At 50.8% G+C, this 24,258-nt stretch overlaps 1 long non-coding RNA gene across 2 annotated transcripts; it reads right to left on the bottom strand.

The window, feature by feature from the left end:
• Positions 1–334: 334 nt before the first annotated feature.
• Positions 335–22,780, bottom strand: LOC133100898 (uncharacterized). Of its 2 annotated transcripts, XR_009702557.1 has the most exons (4): positions 22,637–22,780; positions 21,784–21,984; positions 2,036–2,672; positions 335–622 (listed from the first exon to the last, which is right to left on the bottom strand). It is a non-coding gene; the product is annotated as an uncharacterized LOC133100898 (long non-coding RNA). The 2 variants fall into 2 exon arrangements; XR_009702556.1 differs by lacking the exon at positions 335–622 and having other exon boundaries at positions 1,967–2,672.
• Between the last annotated feature and the right edge of the window lie 1,478 nt (positions 22,781–24,258).

Below are 24,258 nucleotides of genomic sequence, written 5' to 3'. Positions count from 1 at the left end.
GCCCTGACTCCCTCTCCAGGCAGCCTCTTATGGTCTTCCTGGCACTTAGCATTGAGCTAAAGTCATCCTGTGTGTTTCTTCAGGGATGGTCTGCCCCCAGTCCCACCCCATCACAGTGGACTGTGGGCTTCCTGAGAGCAGGACTCTGCTTTGAAGTCCCCCGCCTGCCTGGAACCTAGCACAGAACATAGAGTAGCATATAGTAGGTGCTCAATAGATACTTGTTGAATGAGTGAATTCAACACAGTGGGCAGGTGCCTGCTCTGTGTAGGCCCATGCTGGCCCGCCAGGGCTCTCTGGCCTTGACTGCAAAGGAAGTAATCAAATAGGAAAGCTTAACTTCAGCATGTGCAGCCAGTAAGTTCTCATTGCTAGGTGCTTCCTAGGCCACCCATGGCACAGGTGCTCTCTCCAGAGACACCTTCCACAGAGGCCAGGGGAGCCACAGACCACCCCGAACCTCAGCATTTCCCCCAGTCACTTCTGATTTTCTCCGTGTTCTTTGTTACACCTGGATTGATGATGGTTATCACGAATGTGGATGTCTGATGTTGGATTTTCTTCTCGTGAAATTTGGAGGTGACGAAGTTGGCTTTCTCCTTTTAATCATCACCTAAATGGCCTTAAATAAACAAAACGTAAATACTATTTAGACTAAGGCTATAAATGCTAGTCCAACAAACAGTCCTAAAAAATCACAATTAGGATGGAATCTATTTTTTCGTCTTGTCATTTAAATTATTACATGCACTTGTAGACACAGAAAGGAAATAGCTTTCCTCCTAAAGTTATCATGCTGTTGTTGCCTCTCTTTAGATCATATTAACTGTCCATTTCTTTTCTTATTTATCTGTCTGAACCTTTTCATAATTGTTGCAGTACATAAGATTAACATTATAACAATATAAATTATTGAAGCATTTTGCTCTCACTACAGTAAAAGCTGTTGTGTTTACACCTCACCCCACTGAAACACTCCAGTGTGTAAAGCACAAAAGGAGATTTCACTCCTGGTTACATCTGGAAGCTTCTCTAGAAAGTATCCCGCCTGCCAGGCTTGGCCTCGCATGAGGGAGTTGTGGTCCAGTTTCTTTGGAGAGGGGCAGGGTGGATTTCTCCCCAGACTCCGGGAGCTGCTCACCTCCTGTATGACTGTAGGGTGGCCCCAGGGGCAGAGTGTTGGCGGCTGAGGGACAGCGGGGAGAAGAACCAGAGGTGACACTGGTTAGGTGGCCCATTCCTGCTCTTGGGACTCAGACCAAGTGGGGAGGGTTCAGCTGCCATTCACTGTGTGACCACAGGCCAAGACCTTCCCCTCTCTGGGAAAGGGTCAGGGAACAAGGTCTTTAAGACCCCTTCTACTTCTGATATTTTATTCTGGGTGGGTGTTCCTTCAGACTTTTTATTTGGAAAAATGTCTAATGTACAGAGAAGTTGCAAGAATAGTACAATGAACTACCGGATTCACCAGCTGTTATCCTTTGACCTCTTTCTCCCTTCCTCCCTATCTATCTGTTTGCTCTGGCTGCACCATGGAGAGTTAGTTGCAGATACGTAGCCCTTCACCTCTACCCACTTCACCACACATCTCCCAAGAACAAGGCCATTCTCCTACATACCACTGTGCAAGTATCAAATTCAGGGAATTTAACATTGAAACAATACAGTTGTCTAATCCCCAGCCCACATTCCACTTGTCCCAGTTGTCCCATAATGTCCTTTCTAGCCATTATTTTTTGCGGTCCAGGCTCTAATCCCAGGTCAGGCATGGCCTTTACTTGGCCAGGTGTCTTTAGTCTCCTTTAGTCTGGAGACAGATTGGATCAAAAGGCAGGTGATGGGTCACCTGCCTGTTGGCGCCTGCCTGGTCTCCCTATTGTAAAGGTAACTTTTACTTTGATACCCTGTGAATGTCCTAATTCCCAACAAACTTTCATCCAATGCTTTTAGTTGATGATCACGTCTGAATCAATTATCATCAAGGTAGTTTAACTGGTTTACGAGGTACTTTGGGAAAAAACAAGCAAAAAAGGACCTTTGTCTTAATTATTCCTCAAGGCCCTTGGGTGCGCCAAAGAACAGAAACTCTCACAAGCCTGTTTGCCTTCTGGGTGCATCCGGTCAGCTGAGAATCCCCTACTCTACTCAGGTGTTTGATCCTTGGGAGAGGTTGGGAAACGGGGCAGAGAAACCATGAGTTTCATTTTACAGAGAAGGAAACTAGGCCCAGAGAGAGGAGAGAAGTGGGCAGAAGTGGAATAATTCCTCCCAAGGAGTCTCTGGGCTCCCGCCCCTTCCAGGTACCAGGGCAGAAGTTTGGAAAGGAGGCTTTCAGGCTGACTGCAGGGCAGAGTTTTCAGGGTCCAGGTTGGGGCTGTCCGACCCTTGCCATTCCCCCTGGTCCCTGTTACCTATGTAGGACCTAGGTTGCCAGATTTAGCAAATAAAAATGCAGGATGCCCAATTAGATTTGAATTTCAGATAAACAATGAATCAGTTTTTTGGTATAAGTATGTCCAAGATATTGCACTTAAATGCAGCTATACTAAAAAATTAAACTAAAAGGGGACTTCCCTGGAGGTCCAGTAGTTAAGACTCTGTGCTTCCAATGCAGGGGGCGCAGGTTCAATCCCTGGTGTGGGAGCTAAGATCCCACATGCCGCATGGCGTAGCTGGAAAAAAAAAAAAAAAAAAAATTAAGCTAAAAAAAACCTCATGATGTTGTCCAGGGTGTTTGGACTGACATTAGGGTTGCCAGGTAAAATATAGAACACCCAGTTCAATTTTAATTTCAGGGAAACAATGAATAATTTTTCCGCCCGGATGTGGGGAATTAAAAAATGCATGGCATGTGTTATCAGATATAGGAAAGAAGGCAGGTAAAGTCAGTGGGGCCTTGAATGCTGGGATGAGCTCTTCTTCTGAGAGTAGCTGACAGCCTTGAAAGAAGGGACTTAAGTTTGGAGGCCCTTTGCCAGACAGTTCTAGAAAGTTCTCTTTGGCTATGGAGCATGGGCAGAGGGGAGCAAGACTAAAGGCCAGGGACCAGTCGGGGGAGACTGCAGTGGCTGGTGACATGCCATGAGGCTCAGGCCAATGGTCAGGGGATGAAAAGAGCATTCAGGAGGCAGGACTGATGGGGCCTGAGGCCCACCAGCTGGTGTGAGTGGGCGGGAGGCTTCTGGCCTGGCATGGGAGGGGGCGGGGAAAGCCTGAGCAGCAATGGAGTCCAGTGTCTGGAGTTCAGCAGGGACTGGGGCCGAGGAGGAGAGAGCGGCCCTGAGGCAGGGAAGGAGGGACACAGAGGTAGGGCAGTGTGATGGGCGGTGGAGTGACCTCCTAGGAGGCATTTCTGCCCAAATTACTCCCCCATGACATTTCTGCTGTGGGAGGAGCTGGCTGGACCTCTGGGCCCTGGGAGGGGAGGGCTGGGTCTCCCCACTCCTGGAGGTGGAGAGGGGTGAGGAGCCCAACCAGACAGGCCACCTGCCCACCCCCTCTCATAGCTGAGTGTCAGGAGAGGCCAGTGAAATGATTTGTTGCAAGCTCATGTATTAACCCCCTTGGGCATTTACAATTTGAAGAGAGAGCTTGTTAAAAAAAAAAAAAAAAAAATGAAAGAAGCAGCGGGGACTGGAATAGCATTTTAGCCGGTGACTGAGGCATTACTGGTAGAAGCAGGCACCTGCTCAGGCTGTGAACGGGCTTCAGCGGGGGCGGGGTGCTGGGACCGGAGGTCGGCTCCGGTGTCACCAAGCCTGTCCTGCGGAGGCATTTCTGGAAGCCACAGTCTGCTCTGGTGCAATCTCTGTGCCAGCAGAGCTGGGAGGTTGATGAAACAGGAATGCGTCCGCGCGTGCGCTGTGTGGCAACCGCATCAGAGTTCTCCAGAAGTATTCACAGCACAGTCCCAGCCTGCAGGATCCAAAACCCATGGAGCCAGTGGAGTCTGGCCCGCACCCCTGGACCAGCCGAGCCTGAGAGTGAGTCATCGCTTACCCAGGGCATCCTGTCTCCATCTCATAGCGGAGAGGCCGTGGCTCAGAAAGGGAAGGGCCTGGCCCAAGGTCACACAGCTGGTGAGGGTTGCAGCTGGAGTTTGAACCCAGTTCTACTTGCTTCTGAAACTCAGCTCTCCCCACGGCCACTTGCCCCCGGAATTAGGCATCTGTCTTCCTTTTCCTTGTTGGCCTGAGCCACCTTACAGAGAATGTCAGGGACTGACTCGGGGGTGAGGGGGTCTGTGTCACTGCCCCCATATCTTGCCTTCTCCAGACCATAGATTTTCAAATCTTGGCTCTTGCTGTGTGACCTTGGGCAAATTACTCCCCTTTCTGGGTCTCAGTTTTCTCGGCTGTAAAATGGAGGATCATCTAGAATCTAGTAGAATCCAATAGAGCAAAGGTTGCAAACTGTTGGCCAAAGGTCAGCATCCAGCCCTCGGAAGAGGCTGTTCTGGGTTTTGGCTTCATTTGAATCAGTTGCCAAGTTAGGATTTCTGGCTTCTTGTGACAAATCTGAGACTCTTGCTGTACCAGCTCCCAAAGGCAGGCCCTGCAGGTGCTGGGTTTGCAGCCTCTGGTGGAGCTGATTCTACGATCTTCCCAAGGTGCCCCCATAGAGTGTAAGTTTCACACTCTTTGCTCCCTGGGAAGCAGGAGACGGGTTCTAGGTGTGGCTCTGCCCCCAACCAGCTGTCTGACCTTGGGCCAGCCATCATTCCTCTCCAGGTCACATCTATAAACAGGGGCAACACACCCATGTCAGAAGGCTGTGGTGAGGATGAATCGAGATGCCAGGTGTAAACCTGCTTTACAAAGCTGGATGTGTGGACAGGTGGATATTAGACCTAGCAGCACCATTACCTGAGTGTCTATGGTATGCTGAGGGCTAGGCTGGGGAATCACAGATGAATGCGGCTCAGTCCCCAGAGACACACAGAAGCACCAAGCTGAAAACAGTGGGTCCAGGCCATTTACGTGTGAGTGAAATCAAGGGAGACCTCATCAAGGAGGTGACATTTGAGTTGCTACCACCCGATTCATTCATTCATTCCTCATATCTTTACTGAGCCCCTACTTTGTTCCAGGCACTATTCTAGATGCTGGGGGTATAGCAGTGAGAAAGACAGACAAAAATGCCTTTGAAAAGCTGACATTCTAGTGGGGGTGGTGGTGTGGAGAATAAACAAGAAACGATTTTTTAAAAACAGACGTAACTTCGCTGAGAAAAGGAAAGGCAGAGCAGGGTCAGAGGGTACAGGTAGTAGTGGGAGTTGCTGTTTTATATACGGGCCAGGGAGGCCTTCCTGAGGTGATGCTAGCAGAGACCTAAAGAAAGTCAATGAGCAAGCCCTGTGGATAACTGGGGAAAGAGTGTTCCAGGAAGTAAGAGCAGCAAGTGCAAAGACTCTGAAGCAGGAGTATGCTTGGCTTCTTTTTTTTTTTTTTAATTAATTAATTAATTTATTATTATTTTTTTGGCTGCATTGGGTCTTCACTGCTGCGCGTGGGCTTTCTTTAGTTGCGGCGAGCAGGGGCTACTCTTCGTTGCAGTGCGTGGGCATCTCACTGCAGTGGCTTCTCTTGTTGCGGAGCATGGGCTCTAGGCGCGTGGGCTTCAGTAGTTGTGGCGTGCGGGCTTCAGTAGTTGTGGCTCGCGGGCTCTAGAGCGCAGGCTCAGTAGTCGTGATGCTCGGGCTTAGTTGCTCCGTGGCATGTGAGATCTTCCCGGACCAGGGCTCGAACCGTGTCCCCCTCGTTGGCAGGCGGATTCTTAACCACTGCACCACCAGGGAAGCCCGCTTGGCTTCTTTAAGAAGCAGCAATGATGTCAGTTTGTTCCATTACTGTGAGGCTAGCTTTTTTTTTTTTTTTTTTTTTTAATTTTTATTTATTTATTTTTGGCTGTGTTGGGTCTTCGTTTCTGTGCGAGGGCTTTCTCTAGTTGCGGCGAGCAGGGGCCACTCTTCATCGCGGTGCACGGGCCTCTCACTGTTGCGGCCTCTCTTGTTGCGGAGCACAAGCTCCAGACGCGCAGGCTCAGTAGTTGTGGCTCACGGGCCTAGTTGCTCCGCGGCATGTGGGATCTTCCCAGACCAGGGCTCGAACCCGTGTCCCCTGCATTGGCAGGCAGATTCTCAACCACTGCGCCACCAGGGAAGCCCGTGAGGCTAGCTTTGACCACTTGGCCGAGCCATGTCTGCCAGGCTTCTCCCTGTAAAGGTCTTTTCCCTCTATTTAATAAGTCATCCATGGGATGGTCCTTTGAGACTGTGATTATATGATTTGACTTAATCCTCACAGCAACCCTAGAGCAGTTTTAAAACATATCTGTAAATTCTTTGATATCCCATCCATTGGGAGATGGGGGTCTGTGTCCCCTCCCCTTGAATCTGGGTTCTGTGACTTCTTGACCAATAGAAGCTCTGTGACATTGCCATTTTGGTGGGAGCCAGACCATAAGAAATTGGTGGCCTCCACTTCCTGTCTTTTGGGATGCTAGCTCTTGAAACCCAGCCACCATGCTATGAGGAAGCCCAAGCAGCCCATAGAGAGGCCCACGTGGAGAGGAGCCGAGGTCTCTGACCCTCAGCTTGGCTGAGCTCCTCAGCCAACAGCCGACACCAATTTGCTGGCCATGTGAGTATACCATCTTGGAAGTAGGTCCTCCAGCCCCCAGTTAAGCACCCCAGCTGACACCCTGTGGAGAGATGACCCACACCCCACAAGCCCTGCTCAAATTTCACATCCATAGGCAAATTAAAAGACTATTGTTTTGTTTTATACCACTAAGTTTTAGAGCGGTTGGTTACATGATAATAGTTGACTGGAGCAAACCTCATGAAGAAAGCCTCCCCATTTTACAGACGAGAAACTGAGGCAGAGAGGGTTGAAAAGTTTACCCAAGTTCTCACAGCCAGTTAGTGGGGGAACCAGCATTTGAAATCAGCTTCTTAATGTTATATTTTGGTGAACAGAGGTTTTTTTATTTTAACGAAGTCCAATTTACCCATATTTTCTTTATGATTAATATGTTTTGTGCAGATATACTATTTTGAAACTTTTTTTTCACATATGACTATGTAATCTCTTTTGATGTTAAACACATAATGGTGTTTGATAGTTGCCCGATGTTCTGTTACATGGGATGCTATCATTTATTTGACCAAGCTCCATTGACAGGTATTTAGTTCTTTCCTAACTTTTCACTGCGTTGAACAACACTGTGGGGAACACCTTGCACATATATCTCTGCATTGTTCCAATTATTTCATAAAAATAAGTGCTCAGACATGGAATTGCTTGGGCAAAGAGTGAGCAAAGTTTTAAAGCTTCCTAGTAATATAGCCACACTGCCAGTGGGTGCATTATGTAAGTGGGTATGGGTTTTCTGAGGCTGTCATAACAGATTACAACAAACTTACTGGCTTCAATAAACAGAAATTTATTCTCTCACAGTTCAGGAGCTCAGAAGTCTGAAATCAAGGTTGGTTCTCTCTGGAGGCCCTGAGGGAGAAACCTTTCTGTGCCTCTCTCCTAGCTTCTGGTGGTTGCCAGCAATCTTGGTGTTCCTTGGCTTGTGGCAGCATAACTCCAATCTCTGCCTCTGTTTCCATATGGCCTTCTTCTCTCTGTGTCTGTGTCCTCTCCTCTTCTTATTTTTTAATATTTCTTTATTTATTTGGCTATGTCAGGTCTTAGTTGTGGCACTTGGGATCATCGTTGGGGTGTGTGGGCTTCTCTAGTTGCAGCGCGTGGGCTTCTCTCTCTGGCTGTGGCGCACAGGCTGTCTAGTTGTGGCACGTGGGCTCCAGAGTGTGTGGGCTCAGTAGTTGCAGGGCACGGGCTTAGTTGCCCCATAGCATGTGGGATCTTAGTTCCCTGACCAGGGATGGAACCCATATCCCCTGCATTGGAAGGCGGATTCTTAACCACTGGACCACAAGGGAAGTCCCTCTCCTCTTCTTTTAAGGACACCAGCCACTGGATTTAGGGCCCCCTAAATCCAGGATGATTTAATCTTGAAATCTTTATATAATTGCATCTGTGAAGACCTTTTTCCAAGTAAGGTCACAGTCTGAGGTTCCATGTGGAACCCACTACAACCCACTACAAACCTGGTCTTTCTTTGTTCCTTGGTTAGAAAGGTTGTTGGGAGTAGAAGGGATATCCCCAGGGCTTCCCTGGTGGCAGAGTGGTTAAGAATCCGCCTGCCAATGCAGGGGACATGGGTTTGATCCCTGCTCTGGGAAGATCCCACATGTTGCGGAGCAAGTAATGCCGTGCACCACAAATACTGAGCCTGCGCTCTAGAGCCCATGAGTCACAACTACTGAGCCCACGTGCCACAACTACTGAGCCCGCACCACTAGAGTCCGTGCTCCGCAACAAGAGAGGCCACCGCAACGAGAAGCCCGCGCACCGCAACGAAGAGTAGCCCCCGCTCGCTGCAACTAGAGAAAGCCTGTGCAGCAATGAAGACCCAATGCAGCCAAAAATAAATATAAATAAATAAATACATACATACATTTTAAAAAAGAAAGAAAAAAAGGAAATGATATCCCCAACTTGAGCTCAAGCTAGGGCTCAGGCAGATCTGAGCAGATCTGGGCAGGTCTGGATGGAAGTCCCTGATGGTGATGGGGCAAGCCTGGCTGATAGCTGTTTGTGTGAGGGGCTGAGCAGCCCCCTGGGAGGGCAGCTACCTTGGGAGCAGGGAGCTGGGCACCTCGTACGACAGTACCTGCACTTCCTGAGCACCTCCCAGCACTGTCCGGGCACTTCCTCGGGTGCCATGTGAGGTGAGCTGGACCCCAAAACAAAGTTAACCACCAAGGGAAGGGGCAATTCTGAGTCTCTCTCATGGTGTCCATCACTGGCATTGGTCTCTGAGCCATCCCTGGGGCTGGGCTGCCTGCCATCTTGCCACTACCCATGTGAAAACAAGAGCCCGAGCAGGCCAGTGAAGGAAGGGCTGACCACTGCAGCCTGATCATTAAGGAAAGTCAGTGTGCAGGCTTCAGCAAGAAGGAAGCAAACCATACCCAGGTATTCTGATGGACAGACTGAACGACTGTGGGTACTACATGGGAGGGGTCAAGGGCCCGAGAAGGCGTAGGACCCAGAGTGCTCCTGGTTGAAGAGCTGGTGTTATTGAGGGCTTCCTATTGTAACTCATTCAATCCCCCAATAAGCTGAGGAAACTGAAGCACCGAGCTATTCAGTAACATGCCAAAGGCGACACACTAGTGAGTGCTGGAAGGGACTCAAAGCCAAGGCTGGCTTGCTCCAGGGTCCATGTTCTTAACATGATTGCAACTGCCTGGGACGGAAACCTGATTCAAACCACCTGCGCAGGAAGAAGTTTACTGAAGGCCCCTGCCAGGGCTCCCTGCCCCACTTCTTTGCCTCTTTTTGCCAACAACAGGTGTCTTCCCAGGGGGTGGACCTCCTGCCCCACAGCTGGGTCTGAGTAGAGAAATCCTAGAGAAGGACCTTGATTGGTCTGTTTTGCCACGTGCCCATCTTTGGACCAATGAGTGATGCCAAAGGGCTGGCACTCTCCAATTGGCCCAATTTGGGTCAGGTGCCTACCCCTTAGCCAATCACTCTGGTGAGGGAGGCGGAGTCAAGTGGGGAGTTGGTAACTCCCCTTGGGATGGAAAGGGTAGTGCAAGGTGGGTGCGGGGAGGGTTCCCAGGATAAAGGGCTAGCAGGCCTGTGACTACGGTGGGGTGGTGCTGGTGGTTAAAGCGAGCTGTGAGCTGGGTGCCACCCAATGGGAGTCACCACTGGATCCTAGAGCTAGAAAAGGCTCCATCCCTGACTTGCTTGGGCAAGGGGAGGATTGGAAGGTGCTCTGAGAACCTCAAAACACTGTGTGATTTTGTCCAAGGAGGAAGGGAGCCAGCCCCACACGAGCTGCACTGTGCATGTGGCAAGGGCCAGGCACTTTGCCTGTGTGGAGAGATCGGATCAGAGATGTTGATCTGGGCTCTGCTTTCTCTTGTTTTCCCCTGTATTTTCCTCCTTCCCTTTCCCTGTGCTCACTGCCCAAGGGGAAGGGTGAGGCAGAGCAGAAAGCCAGCAGCCTGCCTGGGGTACGGGGAGGATTCCCAGCATAGACAGAGCTCCTTGAGGACACACGGAGGAGGAAAGTCTCCCAGCCCTGACTGGAGAGGTGAGGTGGACCCAGGGCTGGAGCAAGTGGGGAGCAGCTAAGGGAGAGTGTAGATCCTGGAGCCAAGGCATCTGCCCCCAGCACTACTGCTGGCTAATAGGATGGCTTGTGTGAGTTAGAGGAAGGTGCCCCTCTGGAAGATGCCCCCACCTCTGCCCCATGCTGGGATCCAGGGCTTGGTGAGTGACCACACTGTGTGTCAAGCTGGGTTTCCACTCCCACCTCTGCTGGGTTCTTGCACAACGGGACAAGATGTTTCTAACTGCACCTGCTTCCTGAGTGGGCTACACTGCCAGAGAGCAGGGGCCTTCCTGGTGTATCTGGGCCACTGGGACCCAGGCAGTCTCCCCAGAGAAGCCTCTTGAACCCCATAGGGATGAAGAGAAAGCAGGGAGCTGCTCAGTTTCAGCCATCCTATGCTGATTTGTGAAGATGGGTGACCAGCAGAAACCTGTGAGGACCGGTGACCAAGGACCAGCCCCACCCGGTCCCTCCTCTGAAACTCCCTCCCTTCCTTCTTCCCTCCTTCCGTCTCCTTCCCCTCCCTCTCTTCCTTCCTTCTTTCCTTCCTCCCTTCCTTCCTTCCTCCCTCCCTTCTTTCCTTCCTTCCTTCTTTCCTTCCTCCCTTCCTCCCTTCCTCCCTTCCTTCCTTCCTTCCTCTCTTCTTTCAGATTGTTCAATCTTTGCCTATTGGGAGCTCTTTCAGTTGGCCTGTGTCCCCTTAATGTAGTGTGTGTGTGTATGTGTGTGTGTTTGAGCCCTTCCTTAGTTTCTGGCACTGCAAGGTGCTCCAGGCTCATTTTGTATAATCCCTGCCCTAGTTCTAGAATCAGGCATTTCTCCAAGGAGACTGGGTTCCTTTTATTGGAGAATGGCATTAGAAACCAAGGTCTGGCTGCATAATATTCCATTGTATGGATATATACTTATCCATTCATCTATTTATGGATGTTTAGACTGTTTCCACTTTTTGGCTATTATGAATAATGCTGCTATGAACAGCACTTGTGTACAAATTTTCTACAAATTTGTGTACAAATTTTTGTGTGGGCGTATGTCTTCATTTCTCCTGGTGATATACCTAGAAGTGGAGGTCATACAACTCTATGTTTACCTTGTTGAGGAACCACCAGTTTTCCAAAGTGGCTGCATTATTTTATATAACCACCAGCAGTGCACGAGCTTTCAGCTTCTCCACATTCAAACCAGTGCTTGTTATTGTCTGTCCTTTTGATTCTAGCCATGCTAGTGGGTGAGAAATGGTATTGACTTGTATTTCCCTAATAGCTAATGGTGTCAAGAGCATCTTTTCGCTTCTTTGGCCATTTGTGTATCTTCTTCAGAGAAATGTCAATTCAGACCCTATGCCCACTGTTAATTGGGTTGTCTTGATTACTGCTTTTTGGTGCCCCTTCAACTTGGGCCTGAGGAGGTAGCCTCTCTGGCTTCTTCCAGCCCCGACCTTGACTTGAAAGAAATGAATGGGGCACAGTGGGCCTTGGTAAGGGGCCACCTCATCAATTCCCAGAGGTTTTGGTGACCAGGTGTGTGATGAGAATGTGGCAACCGCAAGGATGAGGAGCCCTAACTCTGTGAAGCGGGGAGGGGGCTGGAGGGCACGCTTCGTCCGTAAAACTGTAGGAGTGGGGACCATTGGGGCATCTGTCCTTGAATAGCTGACACAAAACAGAGGCAGAACTTGCTCCCTTCTCTGGCACCCCATCCCTCCATGCCCATAGGAGCCCTACTGGGCTCCTCCCCAGGCCACCCGCACCTGAATGAGATCCAGGACGTTTGTCCCCAAACTGGTTTGTGCCTGTTGAGTCTTTGCTATTGTAACCCCTGAAGTAATTCAATGTTATGTAAGCTGCCGAAACTTGAGGACAAACAGAAAAATTGTGGCGGTTTCTGTGAAAATAAACTTGAATCCCGTGGAAAAGTTTGATATAGGTAAGTTGCTTAACAATTTTCTGCGGAATGGGGAAATCCCCTGGCGATCCAGTGGTTAGGACTCTGCGCTGCCACTGCAGGGGGCACGGGTTCCATCCCTGGTTGGGGAACTGAAATCCCACGTGCTGCGCAGCGCAGCCAAAAAAAAAAAAAAAAGTCTGCAGATTAGGTGAGTGAAATGACTGTTTAACATTGAGAAGAAATCATCAAAATCTAGACGGGCTCTGTACTTGGATGGCTTCTCAAGCCTCTGAAGGTTTGACCTCTACCTGGGAGCCAAGCCTGGAAGTCCCAGATGCTGCCTGATGGGGGTGGGTTAGGCCAAAAGCATGCTCGTGTCTCCAGGCAGCAGCCCCAGCCTCTAGAAAGGTCTGGGGTCCTCATCGACAGATTCCAAGGGGATGTCCATTTACACCAGTTAAAGCAAACTGTTTAAGGCACGTGTGTGCCGGGACTTCCCTGGTGATCCAGTGCGTAAGACTCTGCGCTCCCTATGCAGGGGGCCTGGGTTCGATCCCTGGTCGGGGAACTAGATCCCACATGCATGCTGCACTAAGAGTCTGCATGCCGCAACTAAGAGTCCACATGCTTCAACAAAGAAGTCCACATGCCTGCAACTGAAAGATCCTGCATGCCACAACTAAAGATCCTGCGTGCTGCAACTGAGACCCAGCGCGGCCTAAATAAATAAATAAATAATAAATATTAAGGCACAAGTGTGCCTCTAAGTCCATGGGCTTCTTCACTAACTGACCATCCATGTCCCAGCTGGGGAGGACGAGACAGCTTGACTATATGACAGCACCCTGTGTGGGGAGATGGATGAGAGAGACCCAGTGTCAGGGAGAGGAGGGAAGCGCAGTGAGGGCCGGGTTTCAGTTTCAGCTTGCCTACCACCTCCCTGGTCCCCCACTGCAGCCCTGTGTGGGATACGGGCAGAGATTGCCCAGAGGCTGTGACTGAGGCCCACAGCAGCGTGGGAGCTGCCCACGGCTGGTTGGGGGATAGGCAGTGCAGGGCTCTTTCATGCTTCTGGCTCTGGCCCCAGTACGGAGCATCATGGGAACAAACAGGCAAAAAGAACCGAGTCCAGAGAAAGCCCTGGGGTGGGTCCCTGAGGAGTCGGCCTCCAGGATTCAGTCTCAGTGCAGCTGGTTGGGCACAGGAAAGAACACAGGTCTGGTGTCCAGCAGACCCAGGTTCAAGGCCCAGCCCCTCCACCCACTGGCTGTGTGACTTGCGCACGTGGCTAGGCTGCCGTCTGTTTCCCCATTTGCAGCATGGAGATGATGACACACACGTCCTCCGTGTGACATACACCCCTTCTGTGGGTCTGTGCTCTCTCCTCCACAAGGGGGTACTTCTCAGGAACACGAGGGCCAGTGGCGAGTGCTTTGGAGACAGAACTGCTGCTCAGGCCCCTGACACTCCAGGGCTTTGCCATCCCAGCCCCTAAACCCAGCTGCTAGCCAAGGTGAGGGCTCCTGGCCCTGTGAGAAGGGGTCCAGGCTCTGGGACGCCAGGCGTGGGTATGGGAGTGGGGGGAGGCAGATTCCCACTCGGTCAAGAGGCTTTCACTGTCATGGTCACTTCCCCGCTCGGGGCCTCAGTTTCCTCATCTGCGCAAAGGGATGACACCACCTACCAGGTGTCTGGGAGGCTCAGAAGAGCACACGCTGCATTTCCCGAACTCCAGCCATTCCAGGGCCTGCAAGAGGTTTGTTCCACTGAGCCCCACCTCTTCTGTTAAGTCTTTAAATGGATTCACTTTTTTCCTTAAAAAAGAAACTATGTCAGGGACTTCCCTGGTGGCACAGTGGTTAAGAATCCGCCTGCCAATGCAGTGGACACAGGTTCGAGCCCTGGTCCGGGAGGATCCCACATGCCCTGGAGCAACTAAGCCCCTGCACAACTACTGAGCCTGTGCTCTAGAATCTGTGAGCCACAACTTCTGAGCCCGCGCACCTAGAGCCCATGCTCCGCAACAAGAGAAGCCACCGCAATGAGAAGCCCGCGCACTGCAACGAAGAGTAGCCCCCACTTGCCCCAACTAGAGAAAGCCCGTGTGCAGCAATGAAGACCCAGCACAGCCAAAAAAAAAAAAAAAAAAAAAAGAAACTATGTCATCACAAGTAGAGAATGAGTATCACTTGCCAGAAATAGAAACCATAAAGATAAGCCCAGTGGAAATAGACTACATTTTAACTGCGTGCTGTGGCTGGCCAGAGGCCTGAGCGGGGCCTGCTCTCCTCTGGATATAAAGTGTGCTCGGCCCGAGTCACAGAGGTGGCCAGGTGTCCTCACGCTGAACCAAGCTTTCTCCTCTACCCAGACAGAAGGCTGGAAAGAGACTTGAAAAGGTAGGAGCTTTCTCTCCATGGAAGTCCACGTTAGTTAATGCCACATCCACGTAGCACTAAATGACCTAAGGACCCCCTGGCCCCAGCGGGACGTGCCCACAATCAGAGGAGCTGGGCAGGTCACCCCACAGGTGTGTCCTTCTGTGTAAACGAGGACCTGGCCGCTCTGGGTTCTTGGTCAGTTTCTTAGAGTCTGGTTAACAGAAAGTCAAGTCCCACAGTCCATTCGTGCTGGGAATGCCGGGGGCAGAGGACCCCACGGCAGCGCCCCTGAGGTCCTGTCCCGCAGAGGCCCTGTCCTGTCTGGACACACCTCTCTACCCACAAGGGGATCTTGTGCTGTTGGTGTACTCTGCACACTGCATGGAGGCCCCTGTGGGCCTGCCTTCAGGAGCTGCAGGAATGGGGGCTCAGGCCCAGAAACAGCTGGTGACAGAGAGGTAGATGGGGGCGGGCATCAAGAGGAGGGAAGGCCAGACTTCTCCCGTGAGCCTGTGAGCAGCCCCGTGAGGTCACAGCCATCTGTCTGGGCCCTCGGCTTTAGGGCAAAGATGGAGAAGGAAAAGGAGGAGTTCTGGTGATGGAAGAGGCGAGGGGGCAGGGCCCGGGGCCTGGCTGGCCAGGTGAGAGGCCAGAGAGGTAGGGCCAGACCGCCCTTATCCTGATCTAGGCCGGATGTGTGATCTTGGTCAGCACAGGCCTGGCTTCTCACACTCAGGGCTCTGGAGGGTGAGCAAAAGATGCCACCTGGTGGTCTGCCCGGGCCCCTGGGCAGGTGTTGGGGAGGAGCAGGTGAGCGGCAGCCGGAGGGAACAGTGGGGCCCAGAGGGGAGGCGTCCTAGGCCAGTCGGCGCACAGATCTCTCTGCAGAGCTCCCGCCGCAGCCTTGTTATCCAGCGCCCCCAGGTGGACAATATGAGAATGACTGAAAACCCTGAAAAAGGAGAGAGGAAACGGGCATTGCCCTCACTTCCCACGCAGAGCAGCAACAGGCAACCCCATCTGAATCTGGCCTCCACCTCTTACCTGCTCCGGGGCCTCAGGCAGGCCACTGGAATTCTCAGTTTTGTCATTTGTAAAGTGGGGTTCAATCCCAGGAGGCCCTCAGCTAATTGGCAGTCCCTTCCTGCCCCTCACACCGTTTATTTTCACTGGTGTGGCCAAGTGGTGACAGGAGGACGGAGCCCCGCGGTAACCTTGCAGGTCTCAGAAAGTCTACAGAAGGCTGGAATACTAACATCCCTGCCACCACCCCCCTGAACAACCCTGGGTAAGTTATTTTCCCTCCCTGGGCCTCAATCTCCTCCTCTGTAAAATGGGGTAAATGAGATGGTATGTAAAACACTCAACACTGAGAAGACCTCGTCATCTTCCAGGTGGGACTATTCTGAGGATTTAATTACAATAAGTTAATTTAAAGCAAATGAGACAAGGCATGCAAAATATATATTTTTTAAATATATATATTCCTAGGGCAGAGTCACCATAATAAATGCTCGTCCTGCTGGGGCTCTGAGACACCTCCAGGCTCAGCTGTTCCAGGTGGGGGTGGGCAGGCAGTGCCTGGCGGTGGCAGCCAGAGCAGAAGGCAAAGTGGGCCAGCTCCTCCCCTGCCGCCTACCTCACGTCCCAGCCCAGACCCCCAGGGGCCTCCTCATGGGTCTCTGTGCCTCAGTCAGCACACAGAGGCTCGGGCCCTGTCCAGATCACACAGCAAAGCCGGGGCAGAGACCTGGGATGACCAGGGTAGACTTGATATAAAGCCTGATGTTCTTCATCTGAGCCCACATGCCCACCGGAACCTGCTCTCTCTGCCCCCTTTAGATCCTGCCTCTGCCTGGAGGGCAGCGGCCCGCTCCTCCCTCTTTATCAAACCTGGTGCAAGGGAGGGAAACGTCTTTTTCTCTTACCCTCCTACTTGTGACCCGGGGCCTGCTCGATACCTCTCCACTCACCAAGGCTAGTCTCCTGTGTTAAACTGTGTTCACAGGTGAGACACGGGTGGCTGCTGAGCTGGGCCAGCTTCTCCTGCAGGAGAGCAGGGCCGTGGGCGCCGCGGAAGCTATGTGGACTGTGCCAGCAAGGGGTGGGTAAGGCCTGGCAGGGGACCAGGGGTGCGGGTGTACCAGGAGCTGCAAGGTCACAGGCATTCAGAGCAGGCAGCATTGGGCTCAAAGAAAGAGACCCTAGCTCTGCCACCTGCCCCTTGTGTGACCCTGGGCAGGTGACCTGACCTCTGTGAGCCTCGTTTGCTGAATTGTAGAGAATCCTATCTTTCACCAAATATATTGATTATGGGAGAAACACCAAATAAGCATCTCAGTAGATGCTAAGGTGGTATTTGATAAAGTCCAACATCCATTCTTAATTTTAGAAAACGACTTTATTGCTATAGGAACAGATTTTATGCTTTAACATGATAAAAATATGTAAATATATGACACTAAAAACCAGTATTATATTCACTGGTGAAACAGTAGATGCATTTCCATTAACTTCTGGAATAAGGCAAGGACTTCCTGTCACCACTACCATCTAATGCTGTTCTGGGGGAGCTAACCCAGGCAATTAGGACACACAAATAAAATAGATTAAGTGTTGGAAATGCAGATGCAAAATTTCACTGTGTTTAGATTATTACCCGAAAAAGCTAAGAGAATCAATTAGAAAACCTATTAGAAACTCTAAGGAGATTAGAAAAAATTAATATTTAAAAAGCAAGTGAAACTACTCTGTGTGAGATTATAATGGTGGACACATGTCATTACACATTTGTCCAAACCCATGCAATGTACACCTAGAATGAACCCTAATGGACTTTGGGTGACAATGATGTGTCAATGTAGCTTCATCAATTGTAATAAATGCACCACTCTGGTGGGGAACATTGATATGGGAGAGGCTGTGCACGTGTGGGGCAGGGAGTATATGGGAAATCTCTGTACCTTTCCACTCAGTTTTGCTGTGAACCTAAAACTGCTCCAAAAAATAGTCTATTACAAAAATCAATTGTCAAAAAGAACTTAAAAAAATGGAAAAAAAGAAAAAAAAATCAATGTCTATTTATAAATACAGATATATAGTAATTGATTAGAATGTCCCTGAAGAAAAGACCTCATTCGTCATGGCATTTAAGAAAAACTCCTTTAGCAAGGATCGTGTAAGTTCTATGTGAAGAAAGGGGTATAAAGACTTAAATAAAAAGCCAGGCCTTAGGGACTTTCCTGGTGGCGCAGTGGTTAAGAATCCACCTGCCAATGCAGGGGACATGGGTTCGAGCCCTGATCCGGGATCCGGGAAGACCCCCCCCCCCCCCCACATGGCGCAGAGCAACTAAGTCCGTGCGCCACAACTACTCAGCCCACGTGCCTAGAGCCCGTGAGCCACAACTCCTGACGCCCGCGCGCCTAGAGCCCGTGCTCTGCAACAAGAGAAGCCACCGCAACGAGAAGCCCGTGCTCCGCAACAAGAGAAGCCACCTCAATGAGAAGTCCGCGCACCGCAATGAAAACTTTTAGCCCCCGCTCGCCGCAACTAGGGAAAGCCCGCGTGCGGCAACGAAGACCCAACGCAGCCTAAATAAATAAATAAAGTTATTAAAAAAAAAAAGACAGGGTTTGTTCTTGTATGAGAAACCCAACATCATTAAAATGTCTATTTTTTCTAAATTACTTATTCATTTAATAAAATTCGAACAGGATATTTAAAAATTAATCAAATGATTCATCTAGAAGAGTAAATGTGTGAGAATAGCTGTAGGAAAATTCTGAAAAGGAAGAGTAATGAGGAAGGACTGACTCCATTAGCTATTAAAAGAGATAATGCTTGTTATTATAATTATCTAAGGTAATTGAGCATTTATTATATTCCAGGCCCTGTTCCAAGGGCTTTATAAAGACCACACCATGTGATCTTCATTACAACACTTGCAGGAGTAGGGATTAGGGTTTTAGGGGCTTAATACATGGACCCTTTTCCCCGGCCCAAGTTCAAACCCACTGAGAGGAGGACAAGGAAGTCAGGGATCGATATATCCTTCTTACTACTGATGGAAGCTGGGTTAGAGGCTGCAGCGTAGATGGTGGCAACAATGGGCTTTTTAAAGTAGAACTCAAGAGAATGAAAAGACAAGTCACAGACTGTGAGAGAATACTTGAAAAACACATATCTGATAAAGAACTTGTATCCAAAATATACAAAGAACTCTCCTAACTCAGCAATAAGAAAACCCAGTTTAAAATAGGCAAAAGATCCAAACAGACACCTCACCAAAGAAGATATACAGATGGCACATAAGCACAGGAAAAGATGGCCAATATCATATATATTAAGCAATTGCAAATTAAAACAATAGTGAGATACCACTACAGACCTGTTAAAATCCAAACGGCTAAAACCCAAAAAACTGAAAAACAAACAAACAAACAAACAAACAAAACCTCCAAATACCAACGTGGAGGTGGAACAACAGGAACTCTCATTCATTGCTGGTGGAAATGCAAAACAGCCACTTTGGAAGACAGTTTGGTGGTTTCTCACAAAGCTAAACACGGCCTTACCATATGATCCAGCAATCACACTCCTAGGTATTTACCCAACTGACTTGAAAACTTATGTCCACGCAAAAACCTGCACGTGGATGTTTATAGCAGTTTTATTCATAATTGCTCAAACCTGAAAGCAACAGTGATGTCCTTCCCTAGGTGAATGGATAGTGGAGTACACATCCATACAACGGAATATTATTCAGTGCTAAAAAGAAATGAGCTATCAAGCCACAAAAAGACACGGAGTAGCTTTAAATGCTATTGATTAGTTAAAGAGGCCAGTCTGGAAAGGCTATATACTCTATGATTCCAACTATGTGACATTCTGGAAAAGGCAAAACTATAGAGACAGTAAAAAGATCAACACCTGGGGTTCTGGGGGAGTGGGGAGAAGGATGAATAGGTGGATTTTGAAGGATGAACAGTGGATTTTCAGAGCAGTGAAATTATTCTGTGTGATACTGTAATGGTGGATCCGTGACATTTTACATTTGTCAAAGCTCATAGCACTGCGCAACACCAAGCATGGACTCTAATGTAAATGGTGGACTTTTGTAAATAATAGTGTATCAGTATTAGTTCATCAATTTTAACAAATCTAATGCTCTGATGGTGACATAACGGGCCAGAGATCTAAGTGTTGGGAAAAAATCCCTTCCAGGTAAAAGGGTTCAGAACATCCCACCTCAGAATATGCTGCTTTGGAACACTGATTACTTTGAGCTGAAGGCACTTGAGAAACAGAAGATGCAGGAGGGACTCTCTGCCCTCCCCTTTCTACCTAAAAGCAGGTCATACATTTCCCAAGAGAAAGGTGCCCTCCCTGCACCAGGAAGAGAACATTCTTATCACCAGAGACTGGGAGGCGATGCTGAAAGGGATCTGTACAAACTGCTAAAATTACCCCAATTGGGACTTCCCTGGTGGTCCAGCGGTTAAGACTCCTCGCTCCCAATGCAGGGGGCCTGGGCTTCAATCCCTGGTCAGGGAACTAGATCCCACAGGTGGTAACAAAGACCTGGTGCAGCCAAATAGATAATAAATAAATAAATAAATAAATAAATAAATAAATAAATAAATAAATAAATAAATAAAATAACCCTGATTTTCTATTAGTTTTCCCCACATCTTTCCTTGTCACTGTCCTACAACTTACTGCCCGGGCCCCAGCCCCTTCATCCTGTCACATCCCCACAAAGTGTCTTCTTTATGTAAAAAGGTATATAAGCTTTGGGGCCCAGTGGCTTCTCTGGGTCTTCATTTTTCTTCTGGAGACTCCCATGTTGTACACCTAAAGATACTAAATAAGTTTATATGCTTTTCTCCTGGACATAATCTGTCTTATGTCAGTTAATTCTCGGCCACAGAACCTAAGAGGGTAGCCGGAAGTTTTCCTCCCCTACACAGGGAAACTGAAGTGGGAGCAGGCAGTGAGAGGAGGCTCCCAGCCCCACGGAAAGTCCTCTTGCTCTCCCTAGATGAGAACAATTGGTTCTGTCCAATGCAGAGTAGACATCAATGGAACCCTTTGAGAGCCCAGAAATAGACCTAAGTATAAAGGTGGCATTTCAAATTGAGGAGGAGGAATGATGAATTAGTCAATAAAGAGGCTGGGGGAGGGGGAGGGAATTCCCTGGTGGCGCAGTGGTTGAGAATCTGCTTGCCAATGCAGGGGATACGGGTTCGAGCCCTGGTCTGGGAAGATCCCACATGCCGCGGAGCAGCTAGGCCCGTGAGCCACAACTACTGAGCCTGCGCGTCTGGAGCCTGTGCTCCGCAACAAGAGAGACCGCGACAGTGAGAGGCCCGCGCACCGCAATGAAGAGTGGCCCTCGCTTGCCACAACTAGAGAAAGCCCTCGCACAGAAACGACGACCCAACACAGCCAAAAATAAATAAATAAATAAATTTAAAAAAATATATATATATATTAAAAAAAAAAAAAAAGAGGCTGGGGGAGACTGCTGAGAGCCCGCCCCCCGCCTGTCACATGACCTAAAATTCCACCACCACGGCTCCTAACTCTGGGTTAAGGTGCAGTCACGCTAGTCATTGTCAACACCACTCTCACAACAGGGCTAGCTTATCCCGTATTCTGTTCCGGGGTGGGGTGGGGTGGGGGTGGGGGTCTGGCACATGAGTGAGTGGGGAGTTGAAGGGTCTGGTCTGGAAGGTGGGCACCACCCGGGGATTCTGGGAAGCTGGGGAATACCACCCCAGCCCTGCAACTAACCTGAGCAGCAAGAGGGATTGGGGAGGGGGGGCGGCAAGGCCTGGGGAGCACCATCTGGTGATGACCCAGGCGAGCTAGGTGGGCAGAAGGGTGGACCACACTTACAGAAAGGGCGGTGTGTCTACGTGTGTGCGCGCGCATGCACAGGTAAGGTGTGCGAGCGAGTGTCGTGTGTGTCTGTGTGCACAAGTGAGTGCATGTGTGGGGTGGGCCGTGCGTCAAGCGTGTGCACCCGGCGCGTGCGTGTGTGCGCACAGTGTGCGCGTGTCACCCAGAGGAGGGGGAGTCCGGGACGAAAGGCCGGGTCCGTGCTGATTCGGATCTGCCCTCCCGCCCGCTCCTTCTCGTCGCCCGGGTATTCATCGAGGAGGCGCACCCTCTGACTCACAGACCTATCGATACAGTCGGTCCTCCCAGACCACGAGGACCCTGGGGAGAGGTGGGGGGAGGCTCTCAGTGGCGCCCGGGGTCGAGGATCAGACGCGGGGGCGCGCCAAGCCAGGGAACGTACCTGCTGGGAGGCTCCGGCCCCCAGGGGGCGCCCTCGGGCCAGGAAAAGGCTCCCTGCGCCCGCGCCAGGTCCTGCTGTCCCTTCAACCACGTAGCCGGCCCTGGGAGGCGGGTGTGCGAGTCCGCGGGGGTTTACCCTCCACGCCCGGCGTCTCCGCTGCTCCAGATATTCCAGTTCATTCGGCGTCTGTCCATCGGAGCCCTGCGGACCCCTCGGTGGGGAGGAGAGGACGCTGTACCCGAGGGCTGTGGGGCTCCGGGGAAACCGGAGGCAGGAGCAGAAACTCTGGCCAGGGGCGGGGTGCACGGCCAAGGGAGGCTGCCTGGGGAGGCCTGGGAGGACGAGGAGTTTAATGCCTGGAGGGAGTGTTTCAGGCAGAGGGCACAGCTTGAACAAGCGCCCGGAGGTGGGAGAGCTGGGGATGCTGGGAGCGCCGAAAGCCCAGGGTGGGAGAGGCCGGCCGGGGCTCTGGTGAGGGGTCGGGGGTCCGCCTGCCGAGACCTGCGTCCCCACCCCCGTGGCTGTGGTCGAGGGCGCCCGCAGACTCCCCGGCAGGCGGCGGGTGTCCCCTGGAGCCTCCGGGCCCTCCGTCTGGGTCCCCCGCGCAACCTCAAGGAGGCAGCACCGAGCCTCCAGCGCTCACGATAATCCTCCCTGTCTCCGTCTCCAGCTCCTTCCCTCGCCTTCGTTTCTCCGGTTTATTCCGCCGCTGCCCTCAGCATTTCTAGCCCTGTCCCCCAGTTCTCCTGCGCCCCAGGGGCTCCAGAGGTGGTTAGATGAAGCGCTTGAATGGAGGCCGAGCTGGCGTCCGCGGGGCGGGCCGTGTGGAGGGCTCAACGCTAGGCGTCCCCACCTGGCGGGTTCAATGAGGTCGCGCAGGTCAAGGCTGAGGACGGAGCCTGGCAAAAGAACGTGCTTAATCCACGTGAGCGCTTCTTAACAGCAGTCTCCCCCAAACCTCTCATAAGTGCCAGTCAACTCCCCCTCCAACTTCCACACTCTGGAACTTTCTTCCATCCCTTTCCACTACCCTCCCTTCAAAACAAACTACTTCCTTTCACTAAAAATCGAGAAACACACCCAGCCCCTCCCTTTCTTTCTTCAACCCATTAAGAACTCTTAATAGTCTCCCCTCAGGGTAATTTCTGCTTCGTGGGGAAGTTCCGGCTACATACCACCTTAAACCCAAAGGAAGCAATCATGGTGCAATTCAGGCAGAGTGCCAGGGCCCTCTGATCCAGCCAGCTGAGGGTGAGGTCCTGTGGGTCTCCAAGTCCAGCCCCCCTGTCTCCATCCACCTGGGCAGGCACAGGTGCTGAGCCCAGTGGGAGAGGGGGAGGGGCGTTCCTGAGCCAACATTTTCCAGGGGACTTCCTGCAGCACCTGAGCAGGTGAGACCTGAACGGGTGAGGCCACGGGCAGATTTGGCTGGAAGGTACAAGCTACTGCAGGACCTACACCATCTCAGGCCACCTGTCCTCTTGGCCATTGGTGACGAAGGCTACCTGTGCCCTCTGTGAAATCCTGCTGCGTTAGTGCAGAATTCCAAAGAGGGGGATATTACTGAGGGCAGAGGGGGAGCCTGGGCCAGAGCATTTAGGCCTGCCTTTGACACTGACTTTGACCTTGAGCTTGTTACTTATCTCCCTGAGCCTCAGTTTCCTCATCTGTAAAATAAGAATAATTGTACCCATTCTGTCTCTGCAACCTTTTTAATGCCTCTGAGCTTCAATTTTCTCATCTATAAAATGGGGTTCATTATAGCCTTTCCTGTCTATCTTACAGTTTTGCAATGAATTCCATTCATCTGTTCATCAGATGATGATGATGATGATGATGATGATGATGATAACGAAAGGAGAGTGCTTGCTATATGCCTGACACTGTGCAATACACCTTAAATCATCCATTCCTTCTGACCACTCTGGGAGGTAGATGTCTGTATTACCACCATTCCACAGATGAGGAAACTGAGGCCACCTACTCAGCATCACACAGCTGCATGTGATTCAGGCCCAGGCAGTCTGGCCCCAGGCTGGACACAGTGCACTGCACCAGGGACTGGTACATGGTAGTCCACGATATATAGTAGTTGAATGAGTGACACTGCAAAAGTGCCCTGTGAAGAGAGGGTCTGGCCCAAGTCAGAGTGGGGTCTGGGGGTGTCCACACCCCACCCTGCTCATTGACACAGATGAGCTTTGCAGGTTTGTGCATTGTAGCATGCAAAGGATGGGATTTGCCATGTAGTCTGTTTTCATTCCTATCTGAGATCGGGGACTCTGGTGGGTCCCCTGGGTATTCACAGGGCAGGGTCTTTGGGAGACAGCTTGGGACTCCCTGGTGTGGTTGAAAGAGCATGAGTTTTATTCCCAGAGAGACAGGAGTTCAAATCTTGATGACTTCTCTGAGCCTTAATAACCTCATCTCTAAAATGGGAACGTTTATGACAACTTAGTAAGGTGGGTGTGTGAC

Source organism: Eubalaena glacialis, chromosome 11 (genome assembly GCF_028564815.1).
Source record: "Eubalaena glacialis isolate mEubGla1 chromosome 11, mEubGla1.1.hap2.+ XY, whole genome shotgun sequence".
In the NCBI taxonomy this organism is placed as follows: Eukaryota; Metazoa; Chordata; class Mammalia; order Artiodactyla; family Balaenidae; genus Eubalaena; species Eubalaena glacialis.
This window is presented reverse-complemented; position numbering and strand designations above follow the sequence as displayed.